The sequence below is a fragment of the Mytilus galloprovincialis genome, chromosome 12, assembly GCF_965363235.1.
Source record: "Mytilus galloprovincialis chromosome 12, xbMytGall1.hap1.1, whole genome shotgun sequence".
NCBI lineage: Eukaryota > Metazoa > Mollusca > Bivalvia > Mytilida > Mytilidae > Mytilus > Mytilus galloprovincialis.
In genome coordinates this window covers 28,021,189-28,037,362 of record NC_134849.1, presented here as the reverse complement: position 1 = coordinate 28,037,362, position 16,174 = coordinate 28,021,189, and the positions used below count along the sequence as shown (strand labels likewise).

General features: G+C 31.3%; 1 long non-coding RNA gene across 1 annotated transcript; it reads left to right on the top strand.

Moving 5' to 3' along the window:
* The first annotated feature begins 5,902 nt into the window (after positions 1–5,902).
* On the top strand, positions 5,903–8,262 carry LOC143055255 (uncharacterized). The gene is made up of 2 exons (XR_012971975.1): positions 5,903–6,116; positions 6,354–8,262. It is a non-coding gene; the product is annotated as an uncharacterized LOC143055255 (long non-coding RNA).
* The last annotated feature ends 7,912 nt before the right edge of the window (positions 8,263–16,174 follow it).

Here is a 16,174-nt window from a genome sequence, read left to right as displayed (position 1 = left end):
AACCTTGTGTTTATCAATTATTAGGGTTACAATTCATTTGATTATCATACGTTCGTCGTCATAATGAAACATATATAATTTTGCATAAAACCAGGTATTCCAACATTTTTTCCAGAGAAACACACGACAATAGCCCCAAAATTATTACTTCTTTATTATTTATTTTTTGGTAAAATAAATATGAATTTGTATATTCTTTATAATTATATATCCAAATTATTTGGAACTTCAACTGGGAATATTTGATACGACTGCATGATAGTATAACGATTTAGGCTTTTAAATACTTATTTTACTGTAAAATGTTATTTGAATCTTTAAACTTATGACTTTTTGTCTTTGCATTTAATTTTTTCTTCAAAAAATTCAACTCCTTTATCACCGAAGGCTCGCTTCATTTCTTCACGACCAACTGTTATATTACTTATGTTGCCTTTATTGTCATTTTCGACATGCGATTGAATTATAGCCTTGCATAGATCAATGACGTCTTTTGCTTGTGTAGATTGAGTCCTTGGATCTTTATCCTTATTTTCTAAAACGCGGATTTCAAGGTTGTTGTCACGAATAAAACTTGACAATGTTTCAACTGATTCCAGCCATTTCTCAATTGTTCTCTCGTTTTCATCTTCATACGTGTTAAGTTCATTTCTTCTGGTGAAAATAATGATTGATTTCCACAGTGTACAAGCGGACAGTGACACAAAACGGAAGTTGCTGATCTGTCCGACGGCGATCGGCTCGTTGTTTTTCAAAAAAATATAGAATATCAACACAAAGTGTCCCATAATGGATTGTTCAGCAGCTCAAGGTAAGTGAATAACTACAATGATGTATTTTTGACCATTTAAAGCTTATTTTATGCTTTTAGCATCAACCGTCTTTTTAAAATAACTCCTGATCATGAAGAGGGGTCAAAATTTTGCGATTTTTCGAGTCATAAATCTTAACAAAACTCCGAAAATTCAAACATTTTCAAGATTTTTAATCGATACATAGTTGAATAATCATATTCCGCATACACACACAAAAGTTTGGTTCATTTTTTTTTTATTATATTGTCACAATTGAATCTTTTCTATTCAAAGTGTACTGTCCGCCTCGTTGCCACCGTATGTTTTCATACTGTCCGATTCGTTGGTCATATTCATGATCGATATCTTAAGCAAAAGTAAGATTGAAACATGCAATTTATCCACATTTAAACTTTATTCAACACAGATACTGTCTATGATTATATATGGAAAATATTTATAGATTATATATTCAGCTTGGATCTCGTGTCAATTAAAGGGGGACATTGGTCACTCTTCCAGAACCTTTACTCATGTCTGCTGCTCGTATTCATCGTTTGCGGACCTTGTTGTTAGATTCTCTACCGATATAATATTCTAATAAATGCATGGTGAATTCAGTACACATGTTCCCTATGACATGATCTTTCTAATTTAATGCAAAATTAGAGTTTTGATCCAATTTTACGGCCTAATGAACATAGAAAACGATAGTGCGAGTGGGGCATCCGTGTACTATGGTCACATTCTTGTTTAAAAGTTATTTTAAAACAACAGTAGATGATAGTGAGTGATGCAGCGCACTTAAGAACATCAATTAAATAATGTTTTGCTTATATTTTCAGATATACATGATGAGTACTAGTAATCCTTATAGTTGTACAACATGCTTGTTTTCGTGCAAAATATTTTCCGAAATAATAGACCACAATATAATTCGCCATCCGGAACAAACACTTAAAATAAAGGTTTATATTCAAAATAAATGCATTCTTCAGACGAAAAACTTTTGTGTTATACCAAACCAACTACAAAAGGATGGTTATTACATACATAGTGACAATTATAAGGAAACTCTTAATATAGGAAAAACATGTGATCTTTTGGAAACAGCAAGCACTCACCGCATACTTCATGTTAAATGTGTGTATATAAGTATTCTTACCTCTACTAAGGCAATAGGAAAACAAACTCATGGACCATTCAAGTACACCGTAACTTTTCAATTGATTCTTTTTGACTTGAATTCCAAGCCATGAGATTTGTTTGATTATTGGTGAAATAAGACGCAAACTGGGTGTAAAAAACTATTGTTTTGATTTTCTGTGTCAAACGTTTATAAATATAAAAAAGAAGATTTGGTGTAATTGCCAATGAGACAACTGTAAACAAGAGAACAAATTAAATGACACAGAAATGAACAACTATAGGTCACCGTACGGCCTTCAACAATGAGCAAAGCCCATACCGCATAGTCAGCTATAAAAGGCCTAGAAATAACTTTTGTTGCATGGTTGTATTTTTCATGAAAAGTTATTACCCCTATTTATGTTTTTAAGTGATAAAAATAACAATGTTCCACATGAATGTATGAATAAATATACCATAAAAATCACCTACGTGCCCCATTTTCCTAAAACAAACTAGAGAAACGTATATTAAATTTTCATGTGCATGCATTAACAATGCTTTTTATATGTAATAATCAGTAACATTTTATAAATGTTGATATTTCCTAGGAAATCGGTCATGAATGTGGATAAATTGCATGTTTCAATCTTACTTTTGCTTAAGATATCGATCATGAATATGACCAACGAATCGGACAGTATGAAAACATACGGTGGCAACGAGGCGGACAGTACACTTTGAATAGAAAAGATTCAATTGTGACAATATAATAAAAAAAAATGAACCAAACTTTTGTGTGTGTATGCGGAATATGATAATTCAACTATGTATCGATTAAAAATCTTGAAAATGTTTGAATTTTCGGAGTTTTGTTAAGATTTATGACTCGAAAAATCGCAAAATTTTGACCCCTCTTCATGATCAGGAGTTATTTTAAAAAGACGGTTGATGCTAAAAGCATAAAATAAGCTTTAAATGGTCAAAAATACATCATTGTAGTTATTCACTTACCTTGAGCTGCTGAACAATCCATTATGGGACACTTTGTGTTGATATTCTATATTTTTTTGAAAAACAACGAGCCGATCGCCGTCGGACAGATCAGCAACTTCCGTTTTGTGTCACTGTCCGCTTGTACACTGTGATTTCGGCAAAATAACATCATATTTGGTGCGTATTTCTTCAAGTATCTGTTTTTCTAATTCATTAAATCTACCGATTGGAATTACAATTGCATACACTGTGGTTTCAGGAACATCCAGCTTTTCCATTATTTTTTTCAAATCCTCCGGTTCTCGAACGCCTGGTGTATCGATGACAGTGATTTCGGTATCACCGTATTGAGTCTTCTCCTTTTTGATATTATCCGTTCCCTGTTTGGTTCCAACGAAAGCCTTGAACTTGGGCTCACCTAGAATAGAATTTCCAGTCGAACTTTTACCGCTGCCTTTTGTGCCAATCAAAACTATTGTAACATCATTAGATCTGTAAAAATCATTGAAATATGAGAATTAAATTATAAATATACAGTGTATATCCTATGACTTGCTTGTTTGGTATTTACTAAAACAAACCCTTTCAGAATAGCAATATCTTGAACAAATTCTTCTATAAACTGCATGGAATATTTCCAATCAATTAACTAATGATGAATAAACACGTCTCGAAAGCTGTACATGTAACCTGCAACTTTCCTCGCCACTTACAATCATTTATTTTGAAAAAAACTTTCAACCAATTCTTCATTTTGGCAGCTTAAATGAAGTGGATGTAAGCAAATATAGGCAACAATACGGCTCTCAACAATGAGAAAAACCTGTTCTGTATATCCGGCCTTTAAATACCCCGACTTAAAAAATATGAAACAATTCAATTAAGATAGAGATGTAAGTTTCAAATATGAATGATACAATAACCCAACGTAATTTGAATCATCTGAAACGGAGGAGAAAGATGTTATGTTGTCCTTTTAATGTTATATTTCACATTGCCATTAAAGCGGGAGGTTTGGCATGCCATAAATCCAGGTTCAACACACAAAAAAAATGTCCTCTACCATGTCAGGAAAATGGCCATTTTTATATTAAAGTTAGTTTCTGTATGTGTTACATTTTAATGTTGTGTTTCTGTTGTGTCGTTGTTTTCCTCCCATATTTAATGCGTTTCCCGCAGTTTTAGTTTGTATATCGGATTTGATTTTTCTATCGATTGATGAGTTTCGAACAGCGGTATACTACTGTTGCCTTTATCTAAAAAGACTTTCAAAACTTTTCAATTGAAGACAAACTGTGAAAATTATGGCTAAACACAAAATACATCAAAAAGAGAAACAAATAAAAAAATGTTATGTTTATTCACTTCAAAGTCACAAGATTCGTAATTTAATAAGATTCCTAATTAAAAACAAATGTCAAAGCAATCTGAAAAGAATTAATTTTGTTTTGATTTGTATTAACACATTCCTGACATTCTTGTTAATATAACATTTTTGCTAGTCATCTCAACCTTTTTTTATTCCTTTAACAGTTTTAACATTTTGAAGCAACATCAAATTTTATACGTTCCTTACTAGTATAATGAATAAATGGTTTTAAAAGTATTTTAATGTTTCCGGCGTCCATCATCATCTGTAGATAGTTTAGCATCACCTTATTATAAGGGAGTTATTCTCCGTGATATCAATTTGGTGATTAATAATATATATTGTATTGGGTGGCAGACGTTGTAATAGTTATCAAAGGTACCAGGATTATTGTAAAAGCCGGGGTCACACATTCACGATTTATACTGCCGTCCTTGACAGGACCATTCCCGATTAAAATTTGTCAAAAGTCTGATCAATATCCTGTGAATCGTGGATTGAAATTCAAACTTTAATTAAAATTTGTAAAACAAATAATTTAATCACGACAACAATCAGATATTGTTCAGGAAGCGTCAATATTCAACTGTTTTTAAGCATATTTGTCCCGATAATCCCGTTCTCAATCCGTTTCTAATCCAATTAGTATCTTTTGCCTGGTAAAATTCGACCGAGTCTGTCACGACTGAGTCCCGATTCTACCGAATGTAATCCAACATATATCAGACAGTGACCAGACAGTGAACCGACGCTGACGGAAGTTATCAGTTCGAAAACTGTTGGTAAACTCGGGATGATCAGGTACTGTCGGAACGTAAACCTATCACGGTCCGCTCTATCGCATTACAAACGGCTTTGTCTGGTCTCAGTCATGTTGTATTCTGTAATTGTCGGGATTCTGACCTGGGTATCAATGACGAATTTCGTATTAATAACGGAACTGTTCAGGAACGGTTTAGGCAAAAACGATTCGCAATTGACAAGATCTGGATGCAATCTGGACTCAATCGGCAGAAAAACAGCAATTAAAAATTTCTCCGGATCATTTCCGTTCCACAGGACACCGTCCAGAATACACAGAGCATTATTAGGATTTTGATCCGATGCAGCAGAATCTGTCACGACATAAGCACGATTGTAATCCGACTAGACACAATCAACTGAGTTTCCCCGAATGTTACGGGACGCACCTAACTGTCGGGGTGCTTCGCCGAACTATTAGGACCCTTCTTGACCCGTAGGGAATCTGTAGAACTCAAACGACTGCGTTCAGACAATGATAGGACATTCCAGATAATTGAGGATAGTAATCCGACTTTTTCACTTTTCGTGTCGTATCGCTGTCTGATCTCAAACGGGTGCAATAATCGGCAATGTGTGAACCTCGAATAAAGGTATATTCTCGGGAAGAAACACTTTTTTTTTTAACAAAATCTTTGTCGGTCATCAACAAAAACTTCGTTAAGAAACACAATGTCGACAACAAATGATTTGATGAGGAATTATGTATGTTCCTTACCTCAACTTGGTTGCCATTATCCGCTGAGTTCGCCTCTGTATGAACAAAACCTATCGGATCACATTATCAATGTTTATTTTCTGACATAATCTACCATGTCTACATGACTGATCCTATTGTTTGGAGACCTCGTTTTGGAGAATATAATAATCAAGATATGCAGAAAGATAAATTTTATGTATTAAAGGTTTTCATTCGTTCGCCTGATTTATATATTCAATAACCAAAAGGCGGATTATAGTAAAAATATGCAATACAACAATTTATATAAATAAAACAAAATGGCGGAAGCACCAACTGTTCAAAGAACGTAAGTTTAAATTTCACCAATTTTTAACATTTACTGTAGTTCATGCTTATCGTCTATATTCAAGTATAACCATGATAACTTGACACAACTGGTATTAACTTCAGACCTACAAAAAATGTTATAAAAATAAATATATCAAACGATTTTCATCGCAACTGATTACAAAAAAGGTATCAATATAATAAAAATAATTTTATAGTGAGATGCGTTTAATTGCAAATAGCAAATTTATTTCAGATTAAGAGTAGCACTGATTGGAAAAACTGGATGTGGAAAAAGTGCTTTAGGCAACACACTTTTAGGTTTCAGACAATTTAAATCAACTCCAGCAGGTGAATCGGTGACAGTTCTTTGTGAAGAGGGCATAGGCAATCTTCCCTCAGGAATGAAAATAAGAGTTATTGACACACCCGGAATATTAGATACTAAACAACGAGATGTCAAACGTGAAATTACTAAATGCATTGCATTATTAGAGCCTGGGCCTCATGCGTTTATAATTGTACTTCAACCGAACAGAGCCACAGAGGAGGAAAAACAAGTTATCAAAGATCTCACCGAGTTTTTTGGTGACACTGAATTTCTTGCTTACACTCTTATTGTTATGGTTAGGAGAAACGAAATTAGAGATGATAATGAAGAACTAATTGATATTCATGAATTTATGAACACAATGGCTGCTGACGAAGTAAAATCATTGTATACACAATGTGGTAAACGTATTGTTGCAGTAGAAAATTATGCATCTAAGAGTGAAAAACAACAGTATGCACAGCAAATCGTTGATGAAATATCAACAATGGATGGTTATTATTCTCATCATTATTTTGACTTACGGCGAGAATTAGAAATTAAAAAAGATGAACTAGCTACCTTACAAAATGCCATGCAAGAAGAAGCCAGAAAACGTAATCGTACAATTTGTTCCATTCTTTAATAGATAAAATCAAAATCTAAAAACACTTCGATAGCAATAAAAAAAAAACGATAGATGTTACCAAAAGTATTCCAATGGTACCAACAAACATGTGAAATGTTACAGCAATTAAATAACATTTAGTCAGAAGCTTCAGTAAAAATAATTCATGATACATGTAATGTTTTATTAACGTATCTATGTTTTTCAAACGACTTTCATTCTACTTAACCTTCTTTCTCTAATTTATCTTTGACTATCATTTCCGATATATGACCATGAACGTTTACAAAAGTATATCAAATGTTGTCACAAAATGTCTGTTTCATATAATTTAGTTTTGATATAAGTGTTACATTCTATATTGGTATGTTGAAATTGATAGATGCAGACGTTTTGTGAACATAAAACAAAAATATAAACATTGTATGATGTGAATGTAGGTAAAAATTGTAATGAGTAATCTAGTTAGTCAGCATCTGTGTCAAATTATGTGAACATTTGAAACGACACTAGTATAACATTTTGTCGGGAAACCCTGGTGGTATTTTGATACAGAAGTCGGTTTTTATAACTATATCTTAAGGAATTATTCAAAATGACTTAAAAAAAATGGAATAATTCCAAAGGGATAATCAAAGCTTATACTTGGCCTACAAAATTATTGTAAAAAAAACATCACGGAAAACAAACCAAAGACGTACAATATTCGACAAAAAATTACATACCCAGCAAAACGATTCTAAATAAGGAGTAGATATTGCAGGTACTTCTGAAGTAAATTCAAATTCTGCCAGGAACTCTAATACAGAAATTACGAAAGCAAAGAATGCATAAATACTGAAAAAATATATTACAGAGGGCTCAAATCCTTATTTCCACCACCAGTGATACAGTGCTAGAGAAAAAAAGGTCTTTTAAACTTGAATTTCATCAGAAATGCTCAAAACTGAAAAAAATGACACCGAAGGCTTTATGAATACAAAACTTTAATTTGTTTTTATTATCCTATTTTTTTTTAAAATAATACATTATGAATACACCTTTGGCTTGTTATGTACCAGGATGTATGCATTATTCACGACGGTAAATTAATGACCAACGTGTGAAACATCTTTAATGGCATACTCTCAGAATTTTTTTAAAATGAAATGTATTTCTGCATAACCAACCTTAATGTATTTAACTTAAACTATGTTACTTTGTTACCATATGAACATATTTCTCTAATCGAGACTTTTGTGTTATTAGTTGCAAATTTTGTATCAGTAAGTTTGACTGGTATCAGGGGCCGAGTGGTCTAAATAGTTCTTTTACTCTATTCCTCAACTAATTACCAAATAACCGAAAAATAAATAACAAAATAATCTATAGCAGTTTCGCTAGTATAAACAGTAGAAATATCTTTCATTAGTAGTTTCTTCGTCGTAATTATTGTTCTTAAAAGCAACTTGTCCTACATACAAAGTCTGACCAACAGCGAGGGTACTAGACTTTGAATAAAAAAATCTATATCATATTAGGAAATTGTCATTACATAAGGTAGCACAATACAAAGATTCTTTACTTCCAATCACTAACCTTTGAAATGCTGTAACTTTCTTATGAATGCATAGAAAATAATAAAAGAGGTATATATAGATAGATGAAAGATTAATCTTTTAAATGAATGCAAGATTTTTATTATGCAATCATTATGTAATCAATAAATCTCATAAATCTCTAATTAGTGTAAACATCCTAACAACATAAAAGAATATAATGTTTAATTAGGTGTAAAATGTGTTCTATACATTCTATCTGAAATTTGATACACCCTTTTGTAGATAATGGCCATAGGAACAACATGTAAAAAAATAAACCCTCTAGGGATACCTATGCAGAAGCTAATTTCATTTGAAAGTGGAAATTTGGTGAAAAATATTTTAGATACAGTTAACATTATAATTAGCTACACAATTGTTGCATAATACTAACATTGCTTTAATTTGAAAGATCATTCTGTTAGCTATCCAAAACTACCACTTTTATAAATTTTCAAGCATTATTAAGAAAGTTACAGCATTTTAAAACTTAGGAGTTCAAGTTATAAAATCTTTGTATTGTGCTACCATTATTCCGTCTGTTTGATATAATGAATATATAAGTATTTTGAAAGATTTATTCGTATAATACGTGTAAAATAATATGCGTAAAATATTTTGTCTGTTCCTTTCTATGAATTATGTACGTGTCGTGATAAGATTCAGAACTGACTTCAATTTTATCTTTCATATAAAAAGGAAGATGTGGAATGGTTGCAAATGAGACATCTCAACCAGGGGACAACATGACAAAATGACAGAAATTATCAGTTATAGTTTACCGTACAGTGTTTATGTAGTTATATAATTATTTACACATTGTAGGATTTATAACTATTCTGAATGTTTTTGTATGTGAAACATGTGCAAAACAAACAAATACTATAAACTGAATCAAGGGGGTTGTATGAAAGAAACTTTGAGTTTTGAGCAATTTCAAAAAGCATTTTAAAAGATTTATTAGAATTTTCTGGATTTAATTTTTTTCTTTTCATATTGGTTTTCATTTAAATCTTTGAGATACATACTATATGTCTCTCTTTTTATGATTTGAACTTTTCACCTTCATATGTTTCGTTTGATTTTGCATGCATGTCACGATTGAATTTAAATATATTTCATCCATAACATTTTTATGACAGATTTCTTCAATTTTAACTCTAATGTTTATACTACCATTTATCTTTCCTAAATTAAAAACAGTCCGAATTAAATCAAAACTTGTTTGATTACTGTTTAGCATTTGAAATGTTTTGCTTTTAACAAGTTAACCCAAAACATTATAATAGAAATTTCATTTACAACTTGATTCTCCCTGTATTTATTAACATCCGTCGTATTTATATTCTCAATTTCTAAACATTCTAATATAGTTTGAACTCTAGATTAATCAATATTATTTTTAAATGAAATGATTGATCAAATTTCAATGGTTTAATTCTAAATGGAATATTTCTATCCCAATCATTTTGATATGTAAACTCAGGCCTCATATTTCCTAAAGCTAATATCGTGTCTTCAACCTAGCTATCTAGTTTGCCAACATTAGAAAAAAATCAATCTAAGTCAACAAGTAAAATACAATAGTTGTTCGTATAAAAATACAATGATTAATTGCAAATAAGATACAGTCAGTATTTTAAAGCTTTAAAAATTACTCTTGTGAAAAAGGAAACCACAGTTAAATTAGTTTAACGATTTATAGAGTACGACAGTATTATTCAGTGGTACAATATGTGACATATATATTACAATAGAAGTCTTCTGTATGGTAAATAAAGGCAACAGGAGTATACCGCTGTTCAAAACTCATAAATTCATGGACAAAAAACAAAATCTGGGTAACAAACTAAAACTGAGGGAAACGCATTAAACATAAGAGGAGAACAACGACACAACATTAAAATGTAACACACGCAGAAACGGACTAAGCATTAGACAAAATCCTATGAGAATAACAAATATAACTTCAAAACAAAATACATGAATTTGGGATAGATAAGTACCGTGACACGTCTTATAGTAATGTGAATTCAATTCAAAAATAAGAGAAAACAAACGACACAACGTAAACACAACGTTAAAATGTGACACACACAGAAACGAACTATAATATAACAATGGCCACATTCTTGACTTGGTACAGGACATTTTTAAAGGAAAAAATGGTGGGTTGAACCTGGTTTTGTGGCATGCCAAACCTCCCTCTTTTATGGCCATGTGAAATATAACATTAAAATGACAACACAACATTACAGGACTACAATACAAATAAATAGGAGAACACAATTGACAAAGAAACACACGAAAAATAGCTAACAAAAGGCAACATGTTTAAAATTTTAAAACGCCAGAAGTGCATTTTGTCCACACAAGACTTACTAGTGACGCCGAGATACAAAAATTTGAAAGCCGAAACAAGTACAAAGTTGAACAGCATCGAGGACCAAAAGTTCAAAAACGGCCAGGGTTTTCTGTTAGGTACAAGAACATCCCTATTATTTAGAATAATTTATACTTTTGGTAAAACACTAACAACATTTTGTTGTTCTCAATATAATTTTAGAATAAATAATGAAAAATAAAACATAATTTTTGTTTTCGATCTATGAGTTTGTATGTCCCACTGGTATTGTTCGCCTCTCTTTTAAACAAAAATATTATAGACAAACTGCGATATTTTAAAACTCAATGACATATATCTTTGCATTATTTTTCTTTTTTCAAAATTGAAAATAAACGCTGTTTGTGATATATGGGACGATAACACTCAAGATTTTAAATCATGCAATAAGGTTTGTTTAAACATATTTTATTTGTTTAAGTACAAATTGGATAAGACACAAGTCAAACAGACTTATGAAGCCTTCTCCATTTAACATTTATAGCAATATAATACAAAAATATATGTATGAGCATGCATGTAAAGAATGGTATATCTATTTAGTATATATACTATATAAATGTGGATCAAACGACGGAAAATTGAAGAAAAAGAAAATAATAATAATACAGAAAAAAAAATATATGTAAATAGATAAATGAATATTTAGAAAACAGAAACACAAAAAATTAAATACAAAATAAAAAAAACAGGGGGGAAAGTTTTACTTAGATGAAGATGTGTGTGCGATCATGGTTTGCTATCTAGACAATTTGAAATCTTTCCGAACTTTTAATAAACTCAAAGACATTTTTGAAAATGGTTTGGTTTTGCTCTAGAGAAAGAAGACAACTACCCGAGGTTAGTAGTTCTATGTTAATTTTACAATCATTTGGAAGCCAGCGCAGACTTTCAAACATTTTATTTCGTATGTCTGAATATATACATTTAAAAAAGAAATGATAGGAATCTTCACGATTAACACCACAGCGGCAAGAAGGGTCAGAAATAATATTGACCCTATATAGATCATAGTTTAAGGCTGATGCAAAACATCGAAGTTGGGTCAGAATTATATTCAATTTTCGATTTCCAAATTCATATTGCTTCGGTACAAATATATTACTCTGAGGATAACGTTTTTTTAGGTCAGTTTTAAATTTATTAATTGATTCCACATCACGAGTTGAATCATCAAGATTATTCCAAAGACGTAGGGTTGATGGAATAAAAGAATCATTAGTTAGTGCTAGTCTGCAGAATGGAATAATAATGTCATTTCCATTGCGTAGAGGATAGACCGTCATACTTTGTATTTTTTGGGGAATTAAATTTGACAAATATTCTGGAACATTATTATTTTGAATATTATAAAACAGCTTGTGAATATAGGTAACCCCGTAACTATCCTAGCAGCTTGGAGCTGTAATTGCTCCAGTTTATTGACATAACCTACCCCAATAGTATCACAAACCTCACTTGCATACTCATGTAAAGGTCTTATAAAAACTAAATAGAGTTTTTCTAAATTTTTCCTGCTCAGTTTATATTTCAACTTCCTTAGCATATTTATATGTTTAGACGTGCTTAAGATAATATTATCAACGTGGGCATTCCATTTAGCATCATTGCTAAATGTAACCCCTAAATGTTTATGGATAATTGTAATAGGTATATTTTTATCATTGAATATAAAGTTCATTTCTGGGGTTTCAACATTAGAAAATAACATAATTTCTGTTTTATCTGGATTAAAAGACATTAACCATTTTTTGGACCATTCGTTCAGCTTTTCCAGATCATGGTTTATCACAGTTTCTATCTGAAAAGCATCACGATCCGCACATATGAACGATGTGTCATCTGCGAAGAGTCTGCACAGAGAAATAAGTCTTTCTGCAATATCATTAATATATATTATAAAAAGTAATGGTCCAATGAACGACCCTTGAGGAACTCCAGCTGAAATACTGAAAAGTTTTGAAGAAGATTGCTTGATAACCACTCTTTGTTTTCTATCACTTAAGTAGCTTCTAAACCATTTTAACAGATTTCCGTTTATACCACAAGCCTCCATTTTATGTAATAAACCATCATGCCAAACTTTAACAAAGGCTCTGGAGAAATCGCAAAAAACAAAACAACTTATCTCTTTCTTTTCAAGTGAGTTCAATATGCAATTATATATTTCTAACAGTTGGTGAACCGTTGAACATTTAGGAAGAAAACCCGATTGATACTCATATATTAATTTAAATCTTTGTAAGTGGTTGTAAACATATTTATATACAACACGTTGCCTGACTTTGCCTATGCAACTTTTGAGTGATATAGGTCTATAATTGGAGGGTAATGAACTATCCCCCTTTTTAAATAAGGCTATAACATTTGCAATTTTCCAGCTGGAAGGATATTTGCACTCCTGCAAGGATTTATTAAATAGAATACATAATGGAATTGCAATTTTTTCGGGACAAATTTTAAGCATCTTATGACTAATGACATCCGGGCCTGACGCTTTTTTAAGGATTTATAGTTTTTATGATGTCAACAATTTCACTAGTACTAATCACTATATCATTCAATAAATTGTTAGTTTTTTTGTCGAAATCGGGTAATTGAGCATCAACATCTGCTAGCGATGAAATGAAACAAAAATAATTATTTAGAATGTCGCATTTCTCATCGTCTCTATCGGCGAACTCCTCGAAACGATCATCATTAAGAATGTTTTTTAATAGGGGTATGTTATTAGATCCTCTATTTGGCTTAATCAGCATCTTCATAATTTTCCAATCAGTCTTACAATCTGAAGAGTTATCTAGTATAATATTTCCCAAGTTTTTCTCAAAATTTTCGTCCGCTTCTTTTTTCATATTATTCACTTTATTCCTCTGTTTCTTATATTTATTAATATCCGTTTCTTTTTTAGATTTAATTGGTTTTTTCGTAATCTATCCCTTATTCGAATTGCTTTTCTGATATTACTGTTAAACCAGTGTTTGTCATTGCCACGTATAGTTACTTTTTTGGTTGGAATGCTCTCTCTTGCAATGCTGAGGACTTTTTCAGTGAATATAGTGACCACTTCGTCTACTTCCTCAATATTGCAAAAGAGTTCATTCCATTCAATTGTATTCAACATATTTGAAAACTTATCAACATCTGTTTTTTCAGATAACCATATTTCCCGTTTAAACGACTTTGTTTCGGACTTTCGACATTGTAAAAAAAACCAGAGGCATCGTGATCACTGATGTTAGCAGGTACATTCAGTACATCAGAAAAAGAAAATTGTATAGCATCACTTAATATGATCGGATCAAGCAAAGTACTACTGTGGTTAGTTACCCTTGTTAATTGATTAATTACGTTTTTTTAAAATTAAATTGATGAATTATATCATATAGCTTATTATTATTATACGAAAATAAATCTGAATTCAAGTCTCCAGAAATCACAAGGGTTTCTGTATACTGATAACCAAGTTCAATATCATGATTTAGCCGTGTCCAATATTCAACACCTGACCATTCCGGTCGATAAGTACAACATAATAAAAAAGTTTGACCTTTACCTCTGATCTCCACCAAGATAGTTTCGTTAATGTGGTTTTCGAGTACACCTTTTCTGGTGACTGATATATCGTCAATTGTATAAATGAGTAAGCCTCCTCCGGCGTTATTACGATCTTTACGGAATATATTTTGTGAAAATGAATCTATCATTAATTCTTTGTTATTTATGTTTGTATCTAAGTGCGTTTCAGTGACTGTTACAATATCAAACTCTTCTGTGAAATTTTGATTGAACTCAATCTTTTTTCGTAAACTACGAATGTTAATATTGCATATTGATATGGAGTTATCAGTTTCACGAGAAAAATTGTATCATTTTCATTTGGACCAGGATTTTGTTCAACGCTTCCAATTATAAGGATGAAATGTAACACAAATAGAAGGAATAAAACATTTATATTTGGATCAAGGCTTTGGAGAATCGACAAGGCGACGACGAGAAATGAACAACGACAATTGGTAAGTAGAATTTCCGAGAAAGTTTCTCCGTTGAAACAAAAATTATCTGATCCGGAAAAATGAAATTTACATGAATTAAATAACCCTATGGCTACCCTGTATTGTTCAATACAGTCACCCATTAGGTAAAAGTACAACAAACAAAAAACAATTTATAAGACAGGTTGCCATTCAGGTTACACAAAAAAGTAGATCACACACATCATCATCCAAAGTCATACAGGTATTAAACATATATACACAAAGAAAATAAAAGTATATTGTAAAACAAATTAAATTGAAGGAAATCATTTTCGATTCATAAAATGGAAAAATTAGTTCACAACAAAATTTCAATATAAATTCCGGGATTTTTTTTTTTTAAACAAAACTGTTCAATACTTTATGGTATTATCTATAGCAAATCTTTTTGATCATTTGATTTTTGGTCAAGACTTTAAAATGTATAAAAGGGGTGTTCCGTAGCTGCACATCTATGAAATATAAATATAACATCTGATAAAATGACTTGTAATTGATTTCAAGTCATTTTATCAGATGTTATATTTATATTGAAATTTTGTTGTGAACTAATTTTTCCATTTTATGAATCGAAAATGATTTCCTTCAATTTAATTTGTTTTACAATATACTTTTATTTTCTTTGTGTATATATGTGTAATACCTGTATGACTTTGGATGATGATGTGTGTGATCTACTTTTTTTGTGTAACCTGAATGGCAACCTGTCTTATAAATTGTTTTTTGTTTGTTGTACTTTTACCTAATGGGTGACTGTATTGAACAATACAGGGTAGCCATAGGGTTATTTAATTCATGTAAATTTCATTTTTCCGGATCAGATAATTTTTGTTTCAACGGAGAAACTTTCTCGGAAATTCTACTTACCAATTGTCGTTGTTCATTTCTCGTCGTCGCCTTGTCGATTCTCCAAAGCCTTGATCCAAATATAAATGTTTTATTCCTTCTATTTGTGTTACATTTCATCCTTATAATTGGAAGCGTTGAACAAAATCCTGGTCCAAATGAAAATGATACAATTTTTCTCGTGAAACTGATAACTCCATGTCAATATGCAATATTAACATTCGTAGTTTACGAAAAAAGATTGAGTTCAATCAAAATTTCACAGAAGAGTT